At 38.1% G+C, this 24,055-nt stretch overlaps 1 long non-coding RNA gene across 5 annotated transcripts; it reads right to left on the bottom strand.

The window, feature by feature from the left end:
• Window positions 1-127: 127 nt before the first annotated feature.
• On the bottom strand, window positions 128-10,363 carry LOC106674662 (uncharacterized). Of its 5 annotated transcripts, none has more exons than XR_013095322.1 (9): window positions 8,651-10,363; window positions 7,827-7,988; window positions 7,536-7,574; window positions 7,241-7,360; window positions 6,937-7,098; window positions 2,952-3,058; window positions 2,061-2,218; window positions 1,576-1,633; window positions 128-622 (listed from the first exon to the last, which is right to left on the bottom strand). It is a non-coding gene; the product is annotated as an uncharacterized LOC106674662 (long non-coding RNA). The 5 variants fall into 5 exon arrangements; XR_013095318.1 differs by having other exon boundaries at window positions 2,945-3,058; window positions 7,466-7,574; window positions 8,651-10,362; XR_013095317.1 differs by having other exon boundaries at window positions 2,945-3,058; window positions 8,651-10,360.
• Window positions 10,364-24,055: the final 13,692 nt, after the last annotated feature.

Raw genomic sequence — 24,055 nt, 5'->3', positions numbered from 1 at the left:
TTACTTCAATATTGTTTTATATTGATATATATTAGCCTTCTGTTGACCATCACCTCAGGTTCACCATTACAGTTTCAGATTACAGATGCACACTGTCTAAACACATTCAAAAACTCATGTCTCAGAAATAAGCACAGCTGTTCATGTTTGTCATTAGAGTTTTATTTGTAAGAAAATTATGAACTTCATATTGTGCATTAAATAAAAGAACATTTCACAACTCTGAGTCAACAGAAACAGGTAACAGAAATGTCTCTAATGTGTACAGTGTAGTGTAAGCATTAAAAGATCATAAAGGAAAAACTAACATTTATGTGAAACTAATTGTAATAAAAAATGAGCAGGTGCTTTATAGATTTAAAAGAAAGAATCTGAAAACAACACTTTTTTGGTCTAAGTGATCAAAGTAGAAAACAGAACTGATGTTCAAGAACAAACCGTAGCTGCACTAATATTACACATCTCGATCGTTGTACTGAACAGACATGTTGCTTTTAAAACCACATGCAGTGTGTGACCATGACTGTTCACTGAGACCATGAACGCCACTTCGCTGAAGCATTCTTCTTCTTCTTCTTGCCATTAAATTGGAAGCAGAAGCAGCACGAGCTGATTTGATCTACTGAAAGGAAAAAGCAGAACATCTGAGTTGAAACCAGTCAGCTGAAATCATTAAGACAGGAACAAATTCAATGCAGTGTCTCAAGTGGCTTAGCCTGTTACAACTGTTGATACAAGCTAAATACGGTTAACACACAGTGTCAGGGAGCTCCAGTGTGGGAACTAGTGGCTTTAGGTTTGTAGTCATTTAACTTTCATCCATTCATTCATTTAATTCAGGAGGAAGAAATGCCAGGTTGGTGCAGGCTGGTTACATGCATTTGGTCCCATGCTGTCTTTAATTAAATGACTTGGTTCATTTTATGGCTGGGCTGTATGTGGGGTTATATCATGTTATTTGGGCAGGAGTACCTGTCCCCTGTTAGACTTAGAAAGTTTCTCCATAAGTAGAGTTTCTAACTCTTCTAGCACATCTGTGGCTGACAGCTTTTTGGTGGCTCTTTTTACCCCACACTGGTTGTGAGTGTGTAAATAGCCCCACTAGTTATTTTGGGTTGCAGTTAACTAGGGAGGAAGGGGTGGGTATGCCATGATTAGGTGAATAACAATTATATGTGATACATAAATTTCACAATGCATGCATATATCTCTATCAATTAAACCTGGCCTGAGGGCTGCCATTTTTTACATTCAGTTATTTCTCTTAGAAATGTTGGAACTAAATAATGAATGTGTTACAGTTAAAGTGAAACACTGGTCAGTGTAAATGGCTCATTGGGACACAGAAACCTTTAAATTAAACCTGATATCTAGTGTCAAACAATATCAAAGCTGTAAAAGATGTTTACATTCAGAATTTATAAAACTATGATTGTAAATAAATTCAAACAAGTGAGCTTTTCTCTTTGTGCTGAATATCAACACTGTGGTTTCTTAGACTGTAAGCTTTACTTTAGTGCAACCAGTTGCAGAAGCTGCCACTCCAAATGTCTTTTGATAACAAGAAAAAAATACCTTTTCAGTACACGGCCTGAAGTTCTTCTCCGAAATCTTCTGCAATCGGCTTTGTCTGCTGGTTTGAAGACAATAAACCATAAAAAAGATGATTTAGTCACTTTGTCTGTGTCATGCAGCTCGAATGTGTCGTGTAACGATGTTGAATAGCCGTCGTTATCCCTCTGCTGCATCAGTAGGATTGTACTGTACAGCATCTCATTGATATGTGAGGAATGCTAATGTAACACGATAACAGACTTACATCATTAAAATATAAAGTGCAGGAGATATTTAGATATTTTTTATATTTATATTACATTTTATAGCTGACGGATTTTACTAAATAGATAGAATTTACTAAATAGCTGGATGAACATGAAAAATATGTCTATAATAACAAATGACCATGAGAGCCAGTAGAATTAATTCAGCTGGACACTCAAAAGACGTCCTTAAATGCTCTTTAAGTGGCAGAACAGATGAACAAACAGTTAATCGCTTACTTGAGATGAAATCTGCTCAGCTACTTTGAAAACAGCTTCTAACTGGTTCCTCCTTTAACAGGATGACTGCTCAGGGGTAAGGCCATCATGCAATCCAGCAACCTTTATGGTTCTGCTTTGATTCACCAGGAACTATTAGGGAAACCTTCCAGCGCCTCCTGTGAAAGACACAGGCATAAACACACAAACATTTATTAACATGTTCCACAGTGTTCCAGTTTGATTTTCTTATCCTGTGGACAACAACGTACATGGATGCAGGTTTATTGTTAACTTTTGTAAGGTTTATTTAATGAACATATCCAGCTGCAGCTCCACTGTGATCCTGAACTGGATAAGCACTTAAGAAAATGTGTCAATAAATGGACAAACATCAACTTACTATATTTATCCAAACAGACGGGACCAATAATGCTTCGCTGAGTTAGAGACTTTAACAGACTCTTCTATGTAAGAATGTCTCGTGCTGATATACCTGCAAACTTGACAACAAAGGTTTTTCAGACTACATGTAGCTGTCCTCTATGTCAGCTAACACATTTACATTTATGTCACACTTATTTCTGCTTTCCCATTTTATAATTATTACTTACATTTTGATTAGATACCTTGAGTTTGTAAATGATCAGATTACATAATTGGAATACAATGTATCCAATTCAGGGTTGCGGGAGGATGAAGCCTATCCCAGCTGATACAGGACAAAGACAGGCTGCCAGTTTATTGCAGGGCTAATACAATATGTGTAACAGAAAATCCACTTAAATGTTTGATATTTCTTATAATAATCATAATTATGACTATTATTTAAAGGTTTCTTCATAAATACATTTTGATTTTTTATAACCCCTAAAATATAAACCTGAGCTGTTTCAGATTTTGACCTCTGACCTCAGTGACCTGGCTGTGTCCTCACTGCAGCTCCCTCTTGGAAGTACGTCTGCTTCTTGTCTTCCCCCAGTGTTGACCGCCTGATATCAAGATATCACGTACTGTAACTGAGGAACAAAAAAGGACAAACACTTGCCTTCATTTAAAAGTACATTCATACAGAGATAATCTATGGAAACACACTAGTTCACAGTTTGGGAGGAACCAGTTCCTGTGAAACATTTCTGTATATGAACATCATGTGGAGAATGAATGAAATGAGTTCTTCAGGTGACTCAGCAGTCCCACACTGACAAATGAAATCTAGTTAAACTATTAAGCATATTTGCTCTTCTGAAATCTGTGTTAAACAACAACAAACATAAATTAGTAACAAAAACTACAGCTGAGTATAGGCTTTACAAACCACCAGCAGCCATAATGCTAAATTTTAATCTTCAAATGTTTCTGAGCTGTCTTCAACCTGCTTTTAGCACATTAAAGTCTCAATAAATAAAGTCAATACAGACTCAATCCTAAATGTTCAGCACACAGAGACACAGAGGTACTGTTTAAAGTTTAGTGTTAACTTGAGTCACTGATCATTCACAGTATTACAGAGTCTGGCAGTCTTTGCATGATGTCCACGTCACTGTAAGTTTCTAGCTGACTCTCAGGTGTGCCAGCAGGAAAGAGTAATAATAACCTGCATCCTGAGGTTTGTCATGCAGGATTAAAGGAGCCAAGCTTTGTTCACACAGCTAGGATTGTATTTTACACTGACCGTGGGTCAGTATCAACTTCAAGAAGACAGCTGTAACTGTTGATAGAAGAATCACACACACATATTTATGGCTTTGCCTTATAGAATTCAGCATCTCAGTGCTCAGGAAATAGGTTTTGCAGCTGTTTGAGCTAAGATTTTCAAGTTATTCACAAATTAAAACCTATACTTTGTGTCGGGCAAGAACTAAATTCAAATGCATGTAACAGTGAGAAACGCACTGTCTTGGCGAAGTAAAGCGTTTCTCATCAACTTCATAGAGCTTGCTGTAACTTTTGATAGAAGACTCAGACAAACATATTCATGGCTTTATCTTATAGACTTCAATATCCCCCCAATGTGTGTGTGAGTCTTCTCTCAAAATTTACAGCTGTCTTTATGAAGTTTATGGAAAAACGCTTTATTTCACCACGTTAGTGCGTTTCTCGCTATTACATGCATTTGAATGGAGTTCTCGCCCGACACAAAGTATAGGTTTTCAATTTGTGAATAACTTGAAAATCTTAGCTCAAACAGCTGCAAAACCTATTTCCTCAGCACGGAGATGCTGAATTCTATAAGGCAAAGCCATAAATATGTGTGTGTGTGAGTCCTCTATCAAAAGTTACAGCTGTCTTCATGAAGTTGATACTGACCCAGGGTCAGTGTAAAATACAAGTTATTCACATAATGAAAACTTATACTTTGTTTCGTGCAAGAACTCCATTCAAATGCATGTAATAGTCAGAAACGCACTGTCTCGGCGAAATGAAGCCTTTTTGTACAACTTCATGAAGTTAGCTGTAACTTTTGATAAAAGGCTCAAAGCAGAGGGATAACGACGGCTATTCAACATCGTTACACGACACATTCGAGCTGCATGACACAGACAAAGTGACTAAATCATCTTTTTTGTGGTTTATTGTCTTCAAACCAGCAGACAAAGCCGATTGCAGAAGATGTCGGAGAAGAACTTCAGGCCGTGTACTGAAAAGGTATTTTTTTCTTGTTATCAAAAGACATTTGGAGTGGCAGCTTCTGCAACTGGTTGCACTAAAGTAAAGCTTACAGTCTAAGAAACCACAGTGTTGATATTCAGCACAAAGAGAAAAGCTCACTTGTTTGAATTTATTTACAATCATAGTTTTATAAATTCTGAATGTAAACATCTTTTACAGCTTTGATATTGTTTGACACTAGATATCAGGTTTAATTTAAAGGTTTCTGTGTCCCAATGAGCCATTTACACTGACCAGTGTTTCACTTTAACTGTAACACATTCATTATTTAGTTCCAACATTTCTAAGAGAAATAACTGAATGTAAAAAATGGCAGCCCTCAGGCCAGGTTTAATTGATAGAGATATATGCATGCATTGTGAAATTTATGTATCACATATAATTGTTATTCACCTAATCATGGCATACCCACCCCTTCCTCCCTAGTTAACTGCAACCCAAAATAACTAGTGGGGCTATTTACACACTCACAACCAGTGTGGGGTAAAAAGAGCCACCAAAAAGCTGTCAGCCACAGATGTGCTAGAAGAGTTAGAAACTCTACTTATGGAGAAACTTTCTAAGTCTAACAGGGGACAGGTACTCCTGCCCAAATAACATGATATAACCCCACATACAGCCCAGCCATAAAATGAACCAAGTCATTTAATTAAAGACAGCATGGGACCAAATGCATGTAACCAGCCTGCACCAACCTGGCATTTCTTCCTCCTGAATTAAATGAATGAATGGATGAAAGTTAAATGACTACAAACCTAAAGCCACTAGTTCCCACACTGGAGCTCCCTGACACTGTGTGTTAACCGTATTTAGCTTGTATCAACAGTTGTAACAGGCTAAGCCACTTGAGACACTGCATTGAATTTGTTCCTGTCTTAATGATTTCAGCTGACTGGTTTCAACTCAGATGTTCTGCTTTTTCCTTTCAGTAGATCAAATCAGCTCGTGCTGCTTCTGCTTCCAATTTAATGGCAAGAAGAAGAAGAAGAATGCTTCAGCGAAGTGGCGTTCATGGTCTCAGTGAACAGTCATGGTCACACACTGCATGTGGTTTTAAAAGCAACATGTCTGTTCAGTACAACGATCGAGATGTGTAATATTAGTGCAGCTACGGTTTGTTCTTGAACATCAGTTCTGTTTTCTACTTTGATCACTTAGACCAAAAAAGTGTTGTTTTCAGATTCTTTCTTTTAAATCTATAAAGCACCTGCTCATTTTTTATTACAATTAGTTTCACATAAATGTTAGTTTTTCCTTTATGATCTTTTAATGCTTACACTACACTGTACACATTAGAGACATTTCTGTTACCTGTTTCTGTTGACTCAGAGTTGTGAAATGTTCTTTTATTTAATGCACAATATGAAGTTCATAATTTTCTTACAAATAAAACTCTAATGACAAACATGAACAGCTGTGCTTATTTCTGAGACATGAGTTTTTGAATGTGTTTAGACAGTGTGCATCTGTAATCTGAAACTGTAATGGTGAACCTGAGGTGATGGTCAACAGAAGGCTAATATATATCAATATAAAACAATATTGAAGTAATGTCTTTACCCCCTGCAGAGTGTGGACGCTGTGCACTCAATCACCTTATTCACTGTAGTAAACATGCACCGCTAGCTCAAGTGACTGACTGTCTCCATGGTTACATCGTATATTATTAGCTATGTAAACAGCTTCCATAGATACCGCCATAGCTCTCTGCAGCTGTAACACTTTCACACTTTGCAAATCATTTCACGATTTTGATAGTTATGAAGACAGAATATGTTTTTAAGGTCATGCTAGGCGGTTGCTATGGTGGTTGCTGTGGACTTGGCTGGACCGCGTCCGATTCCTGTTATTAGCTGTCCGCCGTAGGAAGGCTGCGTTCCATTTACAAGTAGTGACAGTCTGCCGCAACTCGAACTCAAACCCCACTTTGTTCTTTAATTATAGGCCTTTTATAGCCGTTCATGACACGCACACACACACATAAAGCACTTTGCCTCACCATGAGAATGGAACTTTACCTAAGCTAACCTTTAAAATATCTGATATAGGATAGAAAAACTGAAGCAACCAGAGATTTAACGATGAAGACTCTGGGTTCTGTAGTGACCTGAATGACTCTTTGCATACAATTTATTGAAGAGGACTTTAGAATGCACTTTACATTTAGACTGTTGCTGTTTAATTTTTTACATTGTTGCGGTGTTATGTCATGAATAAAGTTCACCTGCTGGGGGTTTGATGGATCAGATCATCATAATCAATGGGTCCTGAGGTGGGCGGGACTGCCTCTGGTGATGTCACCATGAAGGAACAGCATCTGGCACGTGTTGCTGAAACATCCCAGTACACTGGTGTAGTTTCCTCTCCAGCTGTTTGACATTTGACACTTCAACATTAAGGGGAAGAAGAAGAAACAGTGTTAGGTCAGGTGACCACATGGTTTCTAAAGTAACTGACAGGAAGTAACCAGGCCGTTAGAAATGGATGGCATGTGTTTAGAGTTACTGGAGTTGGGTAACTCTACTTACCAAAAGCAGAAGCACACAGATGAAGGATCAGATGCTGAATGTTGCAGGAACATGCTCGTGCGGTGGTCATTCAGTGCTGCTCCGGCAGGTTAGACAGTCCAAGACTGATATACTGCCCATCTGAGAGTTTGAAAACACACATGCAAAGATTTATTTTGTATTACAGTCAAAGTTGGATGTTCATTTTTGTCCTTTAAAAATGTTTGTGTATTTGAAAGCGCTAACATTTAAGGATGACTTGGATCGTCTCCTTTAAAGGGGAGACAAGTGTATCCACTGATCCACGTCACTTTACCTGGATGATGACTCCTCTCCCCCTCACTCAGAAACGCTCCTAATATAACCAAGCAAATAAATAATATTGAAGATTTACTTACATCATTACAAAAACAGGAAAAACATCTCCCTTTGATTCTATTTCTCCATTCCTGCTGAACATCAGGCAACAAATATCTCAATAAATCACAGTAAAATGTAAAGCACATGTTTTCTCTGCTTTGTCTAACCTCTGCAGAGCCTCTGTCAAGAAAAACATATCTGTAAGCATAAAACAAATATACATTTCATAACACGTCACTGGACAAACCTCGGTCAGTTGATTTCCTCTGTGCAGTGCAGACGAACATCAGTCAGCAAGTCAAGGTGGTGAGATGGACTGGTGTCCTTTGTGACTCTGCTGGTTCTTCTGAGGAAATACCACCGTCTCTCCACACCGTCACCATCTGTGAGCACAAACTGCTGCTCTGCCCTGCCAGCATGTAGGAAATCACATATCACACACACAGGGGTGAAGAAACATTAGAACTCAACTTTGGATACTTTAGATCTAAACAGATCAAAGTAGCTCTTAGCTTCAACAATCAGTGAACAGACAAACAATGATACCATACTGATTCTGTATGAATACAATATGGTATTTTCAATACAGGTGTCAAATTAATTTACTAAAACTAATACAGATATATGTGGGGTTTTTTTTGATAAATTCGTTTGCTAAATTTAAATGTTGTATACCTATGTGGTGTGTGACTTTTGTTGCTATGATGCCAGGTCTCTCTTGGAAATTAGATTTTTAATCTCAATGAGATTTTTTACCTGGATAAATAAAGGATTAATAAAAAATTATAAGAATATATATTTTTTCATTTAACAATTGCAACTGAAAGAAATTAAATATTGAACAAAAATATATTGTCACATTTTGAGCATGCTCAGCATGCTGACAGACTTGAAGTTGCTACAGATTTTAAGAAGTGATAATTATAGGGAAAAAACTTCTCTTTTTCATCCGTTTAATCAAACATTTGATGCCTTAGATGTCTCAGTCCTATAGCATTCTGCAACTACAACTAAGCTGAAGCTTGGATTTGGCTGCAGGTGCCCTGTACATCCTTCTCAACATGTGGGTACCATTTAATCACACTTCTTCCTGAGCTTTGCTTCGTCACAAGACCAAAGGTGGCATCCCGTGTCACGGTCATATCATCATCCAGAAGAAACATTTGAAGAAACATCATGGAGAAGAAACATTTACGCGCCTCCCGGTTTTGTTTTCTGATCCTGCAAAAAGACTGAGGACAACAAAGCCCAGAGAACACGAGATACACAACATCCAACATTCAGACTCAACAGCCTCCATAAATGAAGAGCACCAGGTTGGTTCAGTTATAGTAGATGTCATGGAATTTTTTTAATAAAGTCTGCAACACAGAAAGAGCTGTGATCATGCTATTTATTACTGTGCACAGGAGAGCAAACACACATCAAACATCACAGTTCAGTCATGTCAGCTCTGCCACTTCACGTGTCTCGCTATGAAACCTAACGGATCAATGGTTATGCTGTTTTGTGCCCTTGACGTTATCAGCACCTATAAAGGGAGTTGTTTTCTCAAACTGCTGAAGTAAGTTCATCTAGTTTTAGAAACTTTCATTGAACAGTCTATAACAGTGTCACAACTAAGCATATGCATAAGCACTTAAATGCTTTAAATGAGAATAACATAAAATTTCTATTACAGGAGCTAGAGCCTGTCCCAGTAGTCATAGGTAGAGCACACCTGGACAGGTCACCAGTCTGTCAGAGGACTAACACAAATGCAGCCTGACTCAATCCTAAATGTTCAGCACACAGAGACACAGAGGTACCGTTTAAAGTTTAGTGTTAACTTGAGTCACTGATCATTTGCAGTATTACAGAGTCTGGCAGTCTTTGCATGATGTCCACGTCACTGTAAGTTTCTAGCTGACTCTCAGGTGTGACAGGTGTGCCAGCAGGAAAGAGTAATAATAGCCTGCATCCTGAGGTTTTTCATGCAGGATTAAAGGAGCCAGGCTTTGTTCACACAGCTAGGATTGTATTTTACACTGACCCTGGGTCAGTATAAGTATCATACAGTTTAAACGAAGCACTGAAACTTGCACATATTTATTACAGATGCACTGAAGCTAATCGAGATATTTGCTGTCAGTCTGTGGCTGCGATTAAACACTTTACTGGAAACTTTATTAACTAGTAACTTCGTCAGTCATGACAGAAGCTAATATTTCTGTGCTAACATCGTTTAAACAGTAACAGCTTTACTCCAATATAAGCTAACGTTTACACCGTAACTTTAAGCTAGCACCATAAAGACGGTAAAACACGTAATAACATCTACAAATGCATCTTAAAGCTGTTATATTAGCACTCGGTGTATTACTAACATAACCACATTAACATTATTGACACTCGCTGGTCTGACTTTTAATAGTCATTCTATAAATGCTGTCCGTTTAAACGGTCTTACCTGTAAACACTGCTGTATCCACCGGATTGCAGCCAGAGTGGATTCTGGAGTCATCCCACGCTCCTGTTAGTGATCCTCCATCTGGATGGATGATAACAACCTTCTGAACAATCTAGCAGGAGATGGTCCATATCTAGGGGATATGGACTGATAACAGCCGAAGCGGGTGAATAAAGTCACCCAGTCGCTAGCTGTGCGATTACCCAGCATACACCAGCACAATATTAGGCACAGCACCACCATAGACATTTTCAGTGGTTTTGAATACAGGACATGGTTATCTTACCTTGTAAAATGCATGACAATAAAACAGCTAACCACCATAAAATGGTATTATGTGTGTGTGTGTGTGTGTGTGTGTGTGTGTGAGAGAGAGAGAGAGAGAGAGAGAGAGAGAGAGAGAGAGATCAAAGGCGTGCGCTTATGTTTTTTCTTGATCAAAAGTGAGCCTCCTCTCTCTTATTGGATGTATGGTATAGCATGTTTATTCAGGTGCACCTTTGAAGTCTATGAGAATACTTTGCAGCCTGGTCTGAGTGGTCATTTCTGCACAGACACAATGAAGCGTGCACTCAGTTTAGAGGAGGCTGTTGCTGCAGTTTTGCACTCTCCACAAGCAGTGGAGATACTTCTGACAGCGAAGAAGAATTTTTGCCAGGCACCGAGGAGCTTTGCAGCTCATGTGCGGAGGAGGAGAAGGAGAAGGAGGAAGAAGAGCAGGAGGAAGAGACAAGACTGGAGGATGGCCAGTAGAGATCTAAAAATGGAGAAATCATGTGGCAACCCACACACGAAGAGGTCCTGCCATTTTTTCCTCCCCCCATTTTAACCCCAGGACCAACCCATTATGCAATTCGTATAGGATCAGCAGCCCTGTGAGCACTTTCCATCTTTTTTTTGCAGAGGACATTATGCAGTTAATCCTGCATTTCACCAACCTGCAGGGGCAACAGGTCAGTAAAAGACTGGAAGGACATAGATGAGGAGTTGCAGGCTTACATGGGGCTTGTGATGCTGGCTGGCCTGTACAGGTCTCAACATGAAACGACAACAAGCCTGTGAAATGGGGAGACAGGGCTCTTCTGTTTCATGCTACCATGTCAAAAAAAAAAAAAGATTTGAGCAAAGAAAAAAGGTTGTCTTATTGAGCACCAGGCACCGTGAGCTACAAGTCCAGGACTCTGGGAAGAGAAAGCCCCACATCATCCTGGATTATAACAAATGCAAAGGGACTGTGGATCATTTGGACCAGGTAAGCACAATTATAAGTAATTTATTTGCCAAATTGTTTACCGTTTCTCATTGTTATAACTGATAAAGTCAGATAATGTGATTATAATAGTTTTGATATGAGATGATAGTTTTAGACTATGATAGTTTTGATAGTTACAGTAAGGAGGGGGGGGGGGGGGGGGGGGGGGGTCCAGTTTGACGCCCACAGGCAGGAAGAATCTCTTGCTTATGGCTGTATAAATCTGTTCATGTCACCTGATCATTTCTTTTTGTTTTGCAGGTTTGTGGCAACTACTCCTGCCGTAGAAGGACACGTAGGTGGCCCATGTGTCTGTTCTACCACATGATCGAGGTAAGCTGCTATAATGCTTTCATTCAAGACAGCTGTAACTTTTGTGTTTTTGTGTTTTTGTACAGCTTGAAGTTACCTGTAACTTTTGATAGAAGGCTCAGACACACATCAATATGGCTTTGCCTTATACAATTCAGCATCTCCGTGCTGGGGAAACAGGTTTTGCAGCTGTTTGAGCCAAGAGCTTCCAGTTATTGAAAAAATGAAAGCCTATACTTTGTTTCGTGCGAGAACTCCATTCAAATGCATGTAAAAGTCAGAAACGCACTGTCTCGGCGAAATAAAGGGTTTACAACTTCATGAAGACAGCTGTAACTTTTGATAGGAAACTCAGATATACGTATTTATGGCTTTATCTTATAGAATTCAATATCCCCATTGAGCAAACAGTTTTAAAGCTATGTGAGCTAAGATTTTTAAGTTATTCACAAAATAAAAAGCTATACTTTGTTTCGTGTGAGAACTCCATTTATGTTACGCCCCTAATCTAGGCGTGTAGGGACGCACATAAGGTTGGAGGAGAGAGATACAAATCCCCGCCCTGGTTCCCAAGCCAAACATCCAAACCAGTTGTGAGTAAAAAAAGGTGATTTTATTTAAGGACAAGAAGCATAGCTCCAGGGTGAGCCCAGGCCAAAATAATAAACAAAACCAACTAAGACCCACCAGAAAAGACTAACTAAAACCTAGGAAAGAAAAAGAACAAACAAATGACAGAGCTATCCGTCGCTCCCTGACCAAGAAAACAGGAGAAAACGATTCCAAAAGAAAAGGCAGCTCACCCCTTCCGCTTCAGCCCACGAGTGCCTAAGCTCTCAGCTAATGCACTAGGAGCGGCTTTTACAATTCACCCTCACACAAATACACAAGATAAGCACAGGCTGGGAAAACCATGGTCAGGACCGCGACGGCTGTCAGGCTACTCGCTCGTTGCACACACTCTCTCCCTCTCTCCCCTCTGGAGCTGTCAGAGCGGCTTTTTGAACGTGGTCACCTGTTCCATGGTCCAATCAGCTGCTCACTACTCTTCATTAGGGGAGGGACCTGTAAAGTGTCTTAAACACAGTAAATAGACACATGTCTCGCATGTAATAGTCAGAAACGCACTATCTTTGCAAAATAAAGCCTTTTTGTACAACTTCATGAAGTTAGCTGTAACTTTTGATAGAAGATTCAGATTTACGTAGTTATGGCTTTATCTTATAATATTCAGTATCCCCGTGTTGAGCAAACAGGCTTGAGCTAAGATTTTCGAGTTATTCACATAATGAAAACCTATACTTTGTTTCGGTCGAATTCCCCATTCAAATGCATGTAACAGTGAGAAACGCACTGTCTTGGCGAAAGAAAGCGTTTTTGTACAACTTCATATAAATAGCTGTAACTTTTGATAGAAGACTCAGATACACATGTTTATGGCTTTATCTTATAGAACTCAAGGTCCCCGTGCTGGGCAAACAGGTTTTGTAGCCGTTTGAGCTAAGATTTTCAAGTTATTCACATAATAAAAACCTATACTTTGTTTCGGTCGAGTTCCCCATTCAAATGCATGTAACAGTGAGAAACGCACTGTCTTGGCGAAATAAAGCGTTTTTGTACAACTTCATATAAATAGCTGTAACTTTTCATAGAAGACTCAGACAAACATGTTTATGGCTTTATCTTATAGAACTCAATATCCCCGTGCTGGGCAAACAGGTTTTGCAGCTGTTTGAGCTAAGATTTCCAAGTTATACACATAATGAAAACCTATACTTTGTTTCGGTCAAGTTCCCCATTCAAATGCATGTAACAGTGAGAAACGCACTGTCTTGGCGAAAGAAAGCGTTTTTGAACAACTTCATATAAATCGCTGTAATTTTTGATGGAAGATTCAGATATACTATTCATGACTTTCATGACTCCTATTTTCCCAGCAAGGGGACCTTGAGTTCTATAAGATAAAGCCATAAACATGTTTGTCTGAGTCTTCTATCAAAAGTTACAGCTATTTATATGAAATTGTACAAAAACGCTTTCTTTCGCCAAGACAGTGCGTTTCTCACTGTTACATGCATTTGAATGGGGAACTCGACCGAAACAAAGTATAGGTTTTCATTATATGTATAACTTGAAAATCTTAGCTCAAACAGCTGCAAATCCTGTTTTCCCAGCACGGGGACTTTGAGTTCTATAAGATAAAGCCATAAACATGTTTGTCTGAGTCTTCTATCAAAAGTTACAGCTATTTATATGAAGTTGTACAAAAACGCTTTATTTCGCCAAGACAATGCGTTTCTCACTGTTACATGCATTTGAATGGGAAACTCGCCCGAAACAAAGTATAGGTTTTCATTATGTGAATAATTTTAAAATCTTAGCTCAAATGGCTGCAAAACCTGTTTGCCCAGCACGGGGATATTGAGTTCTATAAGATAAAGCCATAAACATGTTTGTCTGAGTCTTCTATCAAAAGTTACAGCGATTTATATGAAGTTGTTCAAAAACGCTTTATTTCGCCAAGACAATGCGTTTCTCACTGTTACATGCATTTGAATGGGAAACTCGCCTGAAACAAAGTATAGGTTTTCATTATGTGAATAATTTTAAAATCTTAGCTCAAACGGCTGCAAAACCTGTTTGCCCAGCACGGGGATATTGAGTTCTATAAGATAAAGCCATAAACATGTTTGTCTGAGTCTTCTATGAAAAGTTACAGCGATTTATATGAAGTTGTTCAAAAACGCTTTATTTCGCCAAGACAATGCGTTTCTCACTGTTACATGCATTTGAATGGGAAACTCGCCTGAAACAAAGTATAGGTTTTCATTATGTGAATAATTTTAAAATCTTAGCTCAAACGGCTGCAAAACCTGTTCTGTTTGCCCAGCACGGGGATATTGAGTTCTATAAGATAAAGCCATAAACATGTTTGTCTGAGTCTTCTATGAAAAGTTACAGCGATTTATATGAAGTTGTTCAAAAACGCTTTATTTCGCCAAGACAATGCGTTTCTCACTGTTACATGCATTTGAATGGGAAACTCGCCCGAAACAAAGTATAGGTTTTCATTATGTGAATAATTTTAAAATCTTAGCTCAAACGGCTGCAAAACCTGTTCTGTTTGCCCAGCACAGGGATATTGAGTTCTATAAGATAAAGCCATAAACATGTTTGTCTGAGTCTTCTATGAAAAGTTACAGCGATTTATATGAAGTTGTTCAAAAACGCTTTATTTCGCCAAGACAATGCGTTTCTCACTGTTACATGCATTTGAATGGGAAACTCGCCCGAAACAAAGTATAGGTTTTCATTATGTGAATAATTTTAAAATCTTAGCTCAAATGGCTGCAAATCCTGTTTTCCCAGCACGGGGATATTGAGTTCTATAAGATAAAGCCATAAACATGTTTGTCTGAGTCTTCTATCAAAAGTTACAGCTATTTATATGAAGTTGTACAAAAACGCTTTCTTTCGCCAAGACAGTGCGTTTCTCACTGTTACATGCATTTGAATGGGGAACTCGACCGAAACAAAGTATAGGTTTTCATTATGTGTATAACTTGGAAATCTTAGCTCAAACAGCTGCAAAACCTGTTTTCCTAGCACGGGAACCTTGAGTTCTATAAGATAAAGCCATAAACATGTTTGTCTGAGTCTTCTATCAAAAGTTACAGCTATTTATATGAAGTTGTACAAAAACGCTTTCTTTCGCCAAGACAGTGCGTTTCTCACTGTTACATGCATTTGAATGGGGAACTCGCCCGAAACAAAGTATAGGTTTTCATTATGTGTATAACTTGAAAATCTTAGCTCAAACAGCTGCAAATCCTATTTTCCCAGCAAGGGGACCTTGAGTTCTATAAGATAAAGCCATAAACATGTTTGTCTGAGTCTTCTATCAAAAGTTACAGCTATTTATATGAAATTGTACAAAAACGCTTTCTTTCGCCAAGACAGTGCGTTTCTCACTGTTACATGCATTTGAATGGGGAACTCGACCGAAAGAAAGTATAGGTTTTCATTATATGTATAACTTGAAAATCTTAGCTCAAACAGCTGCAAATCCTGTTTTCCCAGCAAGGGGACCTTGAGTTCTATAAGATAAAGCCATAAACATGTTTGGTCTGAGTCTTCTATCAAAAGTTACAGCTATTTATATGAAGTTGTACAAAAACGCTTTATTTCGCCAAGACAGTGCGTTTCTCACTGTTACATGCATTTGAATGGGGAACTCGACCGAAACAAAGTATAGGTTTTCATTATGTGTATAACTTGAAAATCTTAGCTCAAACAGCTGCAAAACCTGTTTTCCTAGCACGGGAACCTTGAGTTCTATAAGATAAAGCCATAAACATGTTTGGTCTGAGTCTTCTATCAAAAGTTACAGCTATTTATATGAAGTTGTACAAAAACGCTTTCTTTCGCCAAGACAGTGCGTTTCTCACTGTTACATGCATTTGAATGGGGAACTCGACCGAAACAAAGTATAGGTTTTCATTATGTGTATAACTTGAAAATCTTAGCTCAAACAGCTGCAAATCCTGTTTGCCCAGCAAGGGGACCTTGAGTTCTATAAGATAAAGCCATAAACATGTTTGTCTGAGTCTTCTATCAAAAGTTACAGCTATTTATATGAAGTTGTACAAAAACGCTTTCTTTCGCCAAGACAGTGCGTTTCTCACTGTTACATGCATTTGAATGGGGAACTCGACCGAAACAAAGTATAGGTTTTCATTATATGTATAACTTGGAAATCTTAGCTCAAACAGCTGCAAATCCTATTTTCCCAGCAAGGGGACCTTGAGTTCTATAAGATAAAGCCATAAACATGTTTGTCTGAGTCTTCTATCAAAAGTTACAGCTATTTATATGAAATTGTACAAAAACGCTTTATTTCGCCAAGACAGTGCGTTTCTCACTGTTACATGCATTTGAATGGGGAACTCGACCGAAACAAAGTATAGGTTTTCATTATATGTATAACTTGAAAATCTTAGCTCAAACAGCTGCAAATCCTGTTTTCCTAGCACGGGGACCTTGAGTTCTATAAGATAAAGCCATAAACATGTTTGTCTGAGTCTTCTATCAAAAGTTACAGCTATTTATATGAAGTTGTACAAAAACGCTTTCTTTCGCCAAGACAGTGCGTTTCTCACTGTTACATGCATTTGAATCGGGAACTCGACCGAAACAAAGTATAGGTTTTCATTATATGTATAACTTGAAAATCTTAGCTCAAACAGCTGTAAATCCTGTTTTCCCAGCACGGGGACCTTGAGTTCTATAAGATAAAGCCATAAACATGTTTGTCTGAGTCTTCTATCAAAAGTTACAGCTATTTATATCAAGTTGTTCAAAAACGCTTTCTTTCGCCAAGACAGTGCGTTTCTCACTGTTACATGCATTTGAATGGGGAACTCGACCGAAACAAAGTATAGGTTTTCATTATGTGTATAACTTGAAAATCTTAGCTCAAACAGCTGCAAATCCTGTTTTGCCAGCACGGGGACCTTGAGTTCTATAAGATAAAGCCATAAACATGTTTGTCTGAGTCTTCTATCAAAAGTTACAGCTATTTATATGAAGTTGTACAAAAACGCTTTCTTTCGCCAAGACAATGCGTTTCTCACTGTTACATGCATTTGAATGGGGAACTCGACCGAAACAAAGTATATGTTTTCATTATGTGTATAACTTGGAAATCTTAGCTCAAACAGCTGCAAAACCTGTTTTCCTAGCACGGGGACCTTGAGTTCTATAAGATAAAGCCATAAACATGTGTATCCGAGTCTTCTATCAAAAGTTACAGCTATTTATATGAAGTTGTACAAAAACGCTTTATTTCGCCAAGACAGTGCGTTTCTCACTGTTACATGCATTTGAATGGGGAACTCGACTGAAACAAAGTATAGGTTTTCATTATGTGTATAACTTGGAAATCTTAGCTCAAACAGCTGCAAAACCTGTTTTCCTAGCACAGGGACCTTGAGTTCTATAAGATAAAGCCATAAACATGTTTGTCTGAGTCTTCTATCAAAAGTTACAGCTATTTATATGAAGTTGTTCAAAAACGCTTTCTTTCGCCAAGACAGTGCGTTTCTCACTGTTACATGCATTTGAATGGGGAACTCGACCGAAACAAAGTATAGGTTTTCATTATGTGTATAACTTGAAAATCTTAGCTCAAACAGCTGCAAATCCTGTTTTGCCAGCACGGGGACCTTGAGTTCTATAAGATAAAGCCATAAACATGTTTGTCTGAGTCTTCTATCAAAAGTTACAGCTATTTATATGAAGTTGTACAAAAACGCTTTCTTTCGCCAAGACAGTGCGTTTCTCACTGTTACATGCATTTGAATGGGGAACTCGACCGAAACAAAGTATATGTTTTCATTATGTGTATAACTTGGAAATCTTAGCTCAAACAGCTGCAAAACCTGTTTTCCTAGCACGGGGACCTTGAGTTCTATAAGATAAAGCCATAAACATGTGTATCCGAGTCTTCTATCAAAAGTTACAGCTATTTATATGAAGTTGTACAAAAACGTTTTATTTCGCCAAGACAGTGCGTTTCTCACTGTTACATGCATTTGAATGGGGAACTCGACCGAAACAAAGTATATGTTTTCATTATGTGTATAACTTGAAAATCTTAGCTCAAACAGCTGCAAATCCTGTTTTGCCAGCACGGGGACCTTGAGTTCTATAAGATAAAGCCATAAACATGTTTGTCTGAGTCTTCTATCAAAAGTTACAGCTATTTATATGAAGTTGTACAAAAACGCTTTCTTTCGCCAAGACAGTGCGTTTCTCACTGTTACATGCATTTGAATGGGGATCTCGACCGAAACAAAGTATAGGTTTTCATTATGTGTATAACTCGAAAATCTTAGCTCAAACAGCTGCAAATCCTGTTTTCCCAGGACGGGAAGCTTGAGTTCTATAAGATAAAGCCATAAACATGTTTGTCTGAGTCTTCTATCAAAAGTTACAGCTATTTATATGAAGTTGTACAAAAACGCTTTCTTTCGCCAAGACAGTGCGTTTCTCACTGTTACATGCATTTGAATGGGGAACTCGACTGATACAAAGTATAGGTTTTCATTATGTGTATAACTTGGAAATCTTAGCTCAAACAGCTGCAAATCCTGTTTTCCCAGCAAGGGGACCTTGAGTTCTATAAGATAAAGCCATAAACATGTTTGTCTGAGTCTTCTATCAAAAGTTACAGCTATTTATATGAAGTTGTTCAAAAACGCTTTATTTCGCCAAGACAGTGCGTTTCTCACTGTTACATGCATTTGAATGGGGAACTCGACCGAAACAAAGTATAGGTTTTCATTATGTGTATAACTTGGAAATCTTAGCTCAAACAGCTGCAAAACCTGTTTTCCTAGCACGGGAACCTTGAGTTCTATAAGATAAAGCCATAAACATGTGTATCCGAGTCTTCTATCAAAAGTTACAGCTATTTATATGAAGTTGTACAAAAACGCTTTCTTTCGCAGAGACAGTGCGTTTCTCACTGTTACATGCATTTGAATGGGGAACTCGACCGAAACAAAGTATAGGTTTTCATTATGTGTATAACTTGGAAATCTTAGCTCAAACAGCTGCAAAACCTGTTTTCCTTGCACGGGGACCTTGAGTTCTATAAGATAAAGCCATAAACATGTTTGTCTGAGTCTTCTATCAAAAGTTACAGCTATTTATATGAAGTTGTACAAAAACGCTTTCTTTCGCCAAGACAGTGCGTTTCTCACTGTTACATGCATTTGAATGGGGATCTCGACCGAAACAAAGTATAGGTTTTCATTATGTGTATAACTTGGAAATCTTAGCTCAAACAGCTGCAAAACCTGGTTTCCTAGCACGGGAACCTTGAGTTCTATAAGATAAAGCCATAAACATGTTTGTCTGAGTCTTCTATCAAAAGTTACAGCTATTTATATGAAGTTGTACAAAAACGCTTTCTTTCGCCAAGACAGTGCGTTTCTCACTGTTACATGCATTTGAATGGGGAACTCGACCGAAACAAAGTATAGGTTTTCATTATATGTATAACTTGAAAATCTTAGCTCAAACAGCTGTAAATCCTGTTTTCCCAGCACGGGGACCTTGAGTTCTATAAGATAAAGCCATAAACATGTTTGTCTGAGTCTTCTATCAAAAGTTACAGCTATTTATATGAAGTTGTTCAAAAAAGCTTTCTTTCGCCAAGACAGTGCGTTTCTCACTGTTACATGCATTTGAATGGGGAACTCGACCGAAACAAAGTATAGGTTTTCATTATATGTATAACTTGAAAATCTTAGCTCAAACAGCTGTAAATCCTGTTTTCCCAGCACGGGGACCTTGAGTTCTATAAGATAAAGCCATAAACATGTGTATCCGAGTCTTCTATCAAAAGTTACAGCTATTTATATGAAGTTGTACAAAAACGCTTTATTTCGCCAAGACAGTGCGTTTCTCACTGTTACATGCATTTGAATGGGGAACTCGACTGAAACAAAGTATAGGTTTTCATTATGTGTATAACTTGGAAATCTTAGCTCAAACAGCTGCAAAACCTGTTTTCCTAGCACGGGGACCTTGAGTTCTATAAGATAAAGCCATAAACATGTGTATCCGAGTCTTCTATCAAAAGTTACAGCTATTTATATGAAGTTGTACAAAAACGCTTTATTTCGCCAAGACAGTGCGTTTCTCACTGTTACATGCATTTGAATGGGGAACTCGCCTGAGACAAAGTATAGGTTTTCATTATGTGTATAACTTGAAAATCTTAGCTCAAACAGCTGCAAATCCTGTTTTGCCAGCACGGGGACCTTGAGTTCTATAAGATAAAGCCATAAACATGTTTGTCTGAGTCTTCTATCAAAAGTTACAGCTATTTATATGAAGTTGTACAAAAACGCTTTCTTTCGCCAAGACAGTGCGTTTCTCACTGTTACATGCATTTGAATGGGGATCTCGACCGAAACAAAGTATAGGTTTTCATTATGTGTATAACTTGAAAATCTTAGCTCAAACAGCTGCAAATCCTGTTTTCCCAGGACGGGGAGCTTGAGTTCTATAAGATAAAGCCATAAACATGTTTGTCTGAGTCTTCTATCAAAAGTTACAGCTATTTATATGAAGTTGTACAAAAACGCTTTCTTTCGCCAAGACAGTGCGTTTCTCACTGTTACATGCATTTGAATGGGGAACTCGACCGAAACAAAGTATAGGTTTTCATTATATGTATAACTTGAAAATCTTAGCTCAAACAGCTGTAAATCCTGTTTTCCCAGCACGGGGACCTTGAGTTCTATAAGATAAAGCCATAAACATGTTTGTCTGAGTCTTCTATCAAAAGTTACAGCTATTTATATCAAGTTGTTCAAAAACGCTTTCTTTCGCCAAGACAGTGCGTTTCTCACTGTTACATGCATTTGAATGGGGAACTCGACCGAAACAAAGTATATGTTTTCATTATGTGTATAACTTGGAAATCTTAGCTCAAACAGCTGCAAAACCTGTTTTCCTAGCACGGGGACCTTGAGTTCTATAAGATAAAGCCATAAACATGTGTATCCGAGTCTTCTATCAAAAGTTACAGCTATTTATATGAAGTTGTACAAAAACGCTTTATTTCGCCAAGACAGTGCGTTTCTCACTGTTACATGCATTTGAATGGGGAACTCGACTGAAACAAAGTATAGGTTTTCATTATGTGTATAACTTGGAAATCTTAGCTCAAACAGCTGCAAAACCTGTTTTCCTAGCACAGGGACCTTGAGTTCTATAAGATAAAGCCATAAACATGTTTGTCTGAGTCTTCTATCAAAAGTTACAGCTATTTATATGAAGTTGTTCAAAAACGCTTTCTTTCGCCAAGACAGTGCGTTTCTCACTGTTACATGCATTTGAATGGGGAACTCGACCGAAACAAAGTATAGGTTTTCATTATGTGTATAACTTGAAAATCTTAGCTCAAACAGCTGCAAATCCTGTTTTGCCAGCACGGGGACCTTGAGTTCTATAAGATAAAGCCATAAACATGTTTGTCTGAGTCTTCTATCAAAAGTTACAGCTATTTATATGAAGTTGTACAAAAACGCTTTCTTTCGCCAAGACAGTGCGTTTCTCACTGTTACATGCATTTGAATGGGGAACTCGACCGAAACAAAGTATATGTTTTCATTATGTGTATAACTTGGAAATCTTAGCTCAAACAGCTGCAAAACCTGTTTTCCTAGCACGGGGACCTTGAGTTCTATAAGATAAAGCCATAAACATGTGTATCCGAGTCTTCTATCAAAAGTTACAGCTATTTATATGAAGTTGTACAAAAACGTTTTATTTCGCCAAGACAGTGCGTTTCTCACTGTTACATGCATTTGAATGGGGAACTCGACCGAAACAAAGTATAGGTTTTCATTATGTGTATAACTTGAAAATCTTAGCTCAAACAGCTGCAAATCCTGTTTTGCCAGCACGGGGACCTTGAGTTCTATAAGATAAAGCCATAAACATGTTTGTCTGAGTCTTCTATCAAAAGTTACAGCTATTTATATGAAGTTGTACAAAAACGCTTTCTTTCGCCAAGACAGTGCGTTTCTCACTGTTACATGCATTTGAATGGGGAACTCGACCGAAACAAAGTATAGGTTTTCATTATGTGTATAACTTGAAAATCTTAGCTCAAACAGCTGCAAATCCTGTTTTGCCAGCACGGGGACCTTGAGTTCTATAAGATAAAGCCATAAACATGTTTGTCTGAGTCTTCTATCAAAAGTTACAGCTATTTATATGAAGTTGTACAAAAACGCTTTCTTTCGCCAAGACAGTGCGTTTCTCACTGTTACATGCATTTGAATGGGGATCTCGACCGAAACAAAGTATAGGTTTTCATTATGTGTATAACTCGAAAATCTTAGCTCAAACAGCTGCAAATCCTGTTTTCCCAGGACGGGAAGCTTGAGTTCTATAAGATAAAGCCATAAACATGTTTGTCTGAGTCTTCTATCAAAAGTTACAGCTATTTATATGAAGTTGTACAAAAACGCTTTCTTTCGCCAAGACAGTGCGTTTCTCACTGTTACATGCATTTGAATGGGGAACTCGACCGATACAAAGTATAGGTTTTCATTATGTGTATAACTTGGAAATCTTAGCTCAAACAGCTGCAAATCCTGTTTTCCCAGCAAGGGGACCTTGAGTTCTATAAGATAAAGCCATAAACATGTTTGTCTGAGTCTTCTATCAAAAGTTACAGCTATTTATATGAAGTTGTTCAAAAACGCTTTATTTCGCCAAGACAGTGCGTTTCTCACTGTTACATGCATTTGAATGGGGAACTCGACCGAAACAAAGTATAGGTTTTCATTATGTGTATAACTTGGAAATCTTAGCTCAAACAGCTGCAAAACCTGTTTTCCTAGCACGGGAACCTTGAGTTCTATAAGATAAAGCCATAAACATGTGTATCCGAGTCTTCTATCAAAAGTTACAGCTATTTATATGAAGTTGTACAAAAACGCTTTCTTTCGCAGAGACAGTGCGTTTCTCACTGTTACATGCATTTGAATGGGGAACTCGACCGAAACAAAGTATAGGTTTTCATTATGTGTATAACTTGGAAATCTTAGCTCAAACAGCTGCAAAACCTGGTTTCCTAGCACGGGAACCTTGAGTTCTATAAGATAAAGCCATAAACATGTTTGTCTGAGTCTTCTATCAAAAGTTACAGCTATTTATATGAAGTTGTACAAAAACGCTTTCTTTCGCCAAGACAGTGCGTTTCTCACTGTTACATGCATTTGAATGGGGAACTCGACCGAAACAAAGTATAGGTTTTCATTATATGTATAACTTGAAAATCTTAGCTCAAACAGCTGTAAATCCTGTTTTCCCAGCACGGGGACCTTGAGTTCTATAAGATAAAGCCATAAACATGTTTGTCTGAGTCTTCTATCAAAAGTTACAGCTATTTATATGAAGTTGTTCAAAAAAGCTTTCTTTCGCCAAGACAGTGCGTTTCTCACTGTTACATGCATTTGAATGGGGAACTCGACCGAAACAAAGTATAGGTTTTCATTATATGTATAACTTGAAAATCTTAGCTCAAACAGCTGTAAATCCTGTTTTCCCAGCACGGGGACCTTGAGTTCTATAAGATAAAGCCATAAACATGTGTATCCGAGTCTTCTATCAAAAGTTACAGCTATTTATATGAAGTTGTACAAAAACGCTTTATTTCGCCAAGACAGTGCGTTTCTCACTGTTACATGCATTTGAATGGGGAACTCGACTGAAACAAAGTATAGGTTTTCATTATGTGTATAACTTGGAAATCTTAGCTCAAACAGCTGCAAAACCTGTTTTCCTAGCACGGGGACCTTGAGTTCTATAAGATAAAGCCATAAACATGTGTATCCGAGTCTTCTATCAAAAGTTACAGCTATTTATATGAAGT

The sequence above is a fragment of the Maylandia zebra genome, linkage group LG22 (assembly GCF_041146795.1).
Source record: "Maylandia zebra isolate NMK-2024a linkage group LG22, Mzebra_GT3a, whole genome shotgun sequence".
In the NCBI taxonomy this organism is placed as follows: domain Eukaryota; kingdom Metazoa; phylum Chordata; class Actinopteri; order Cichliformes; family Cichlidae; genus Maylandia; species Maylandia zebra.
The sequence above is the reverse complement of the archived record's forward strand: the minus strand, read 5'-3'. Positions and strand labels throughout refer to the sequence as shown.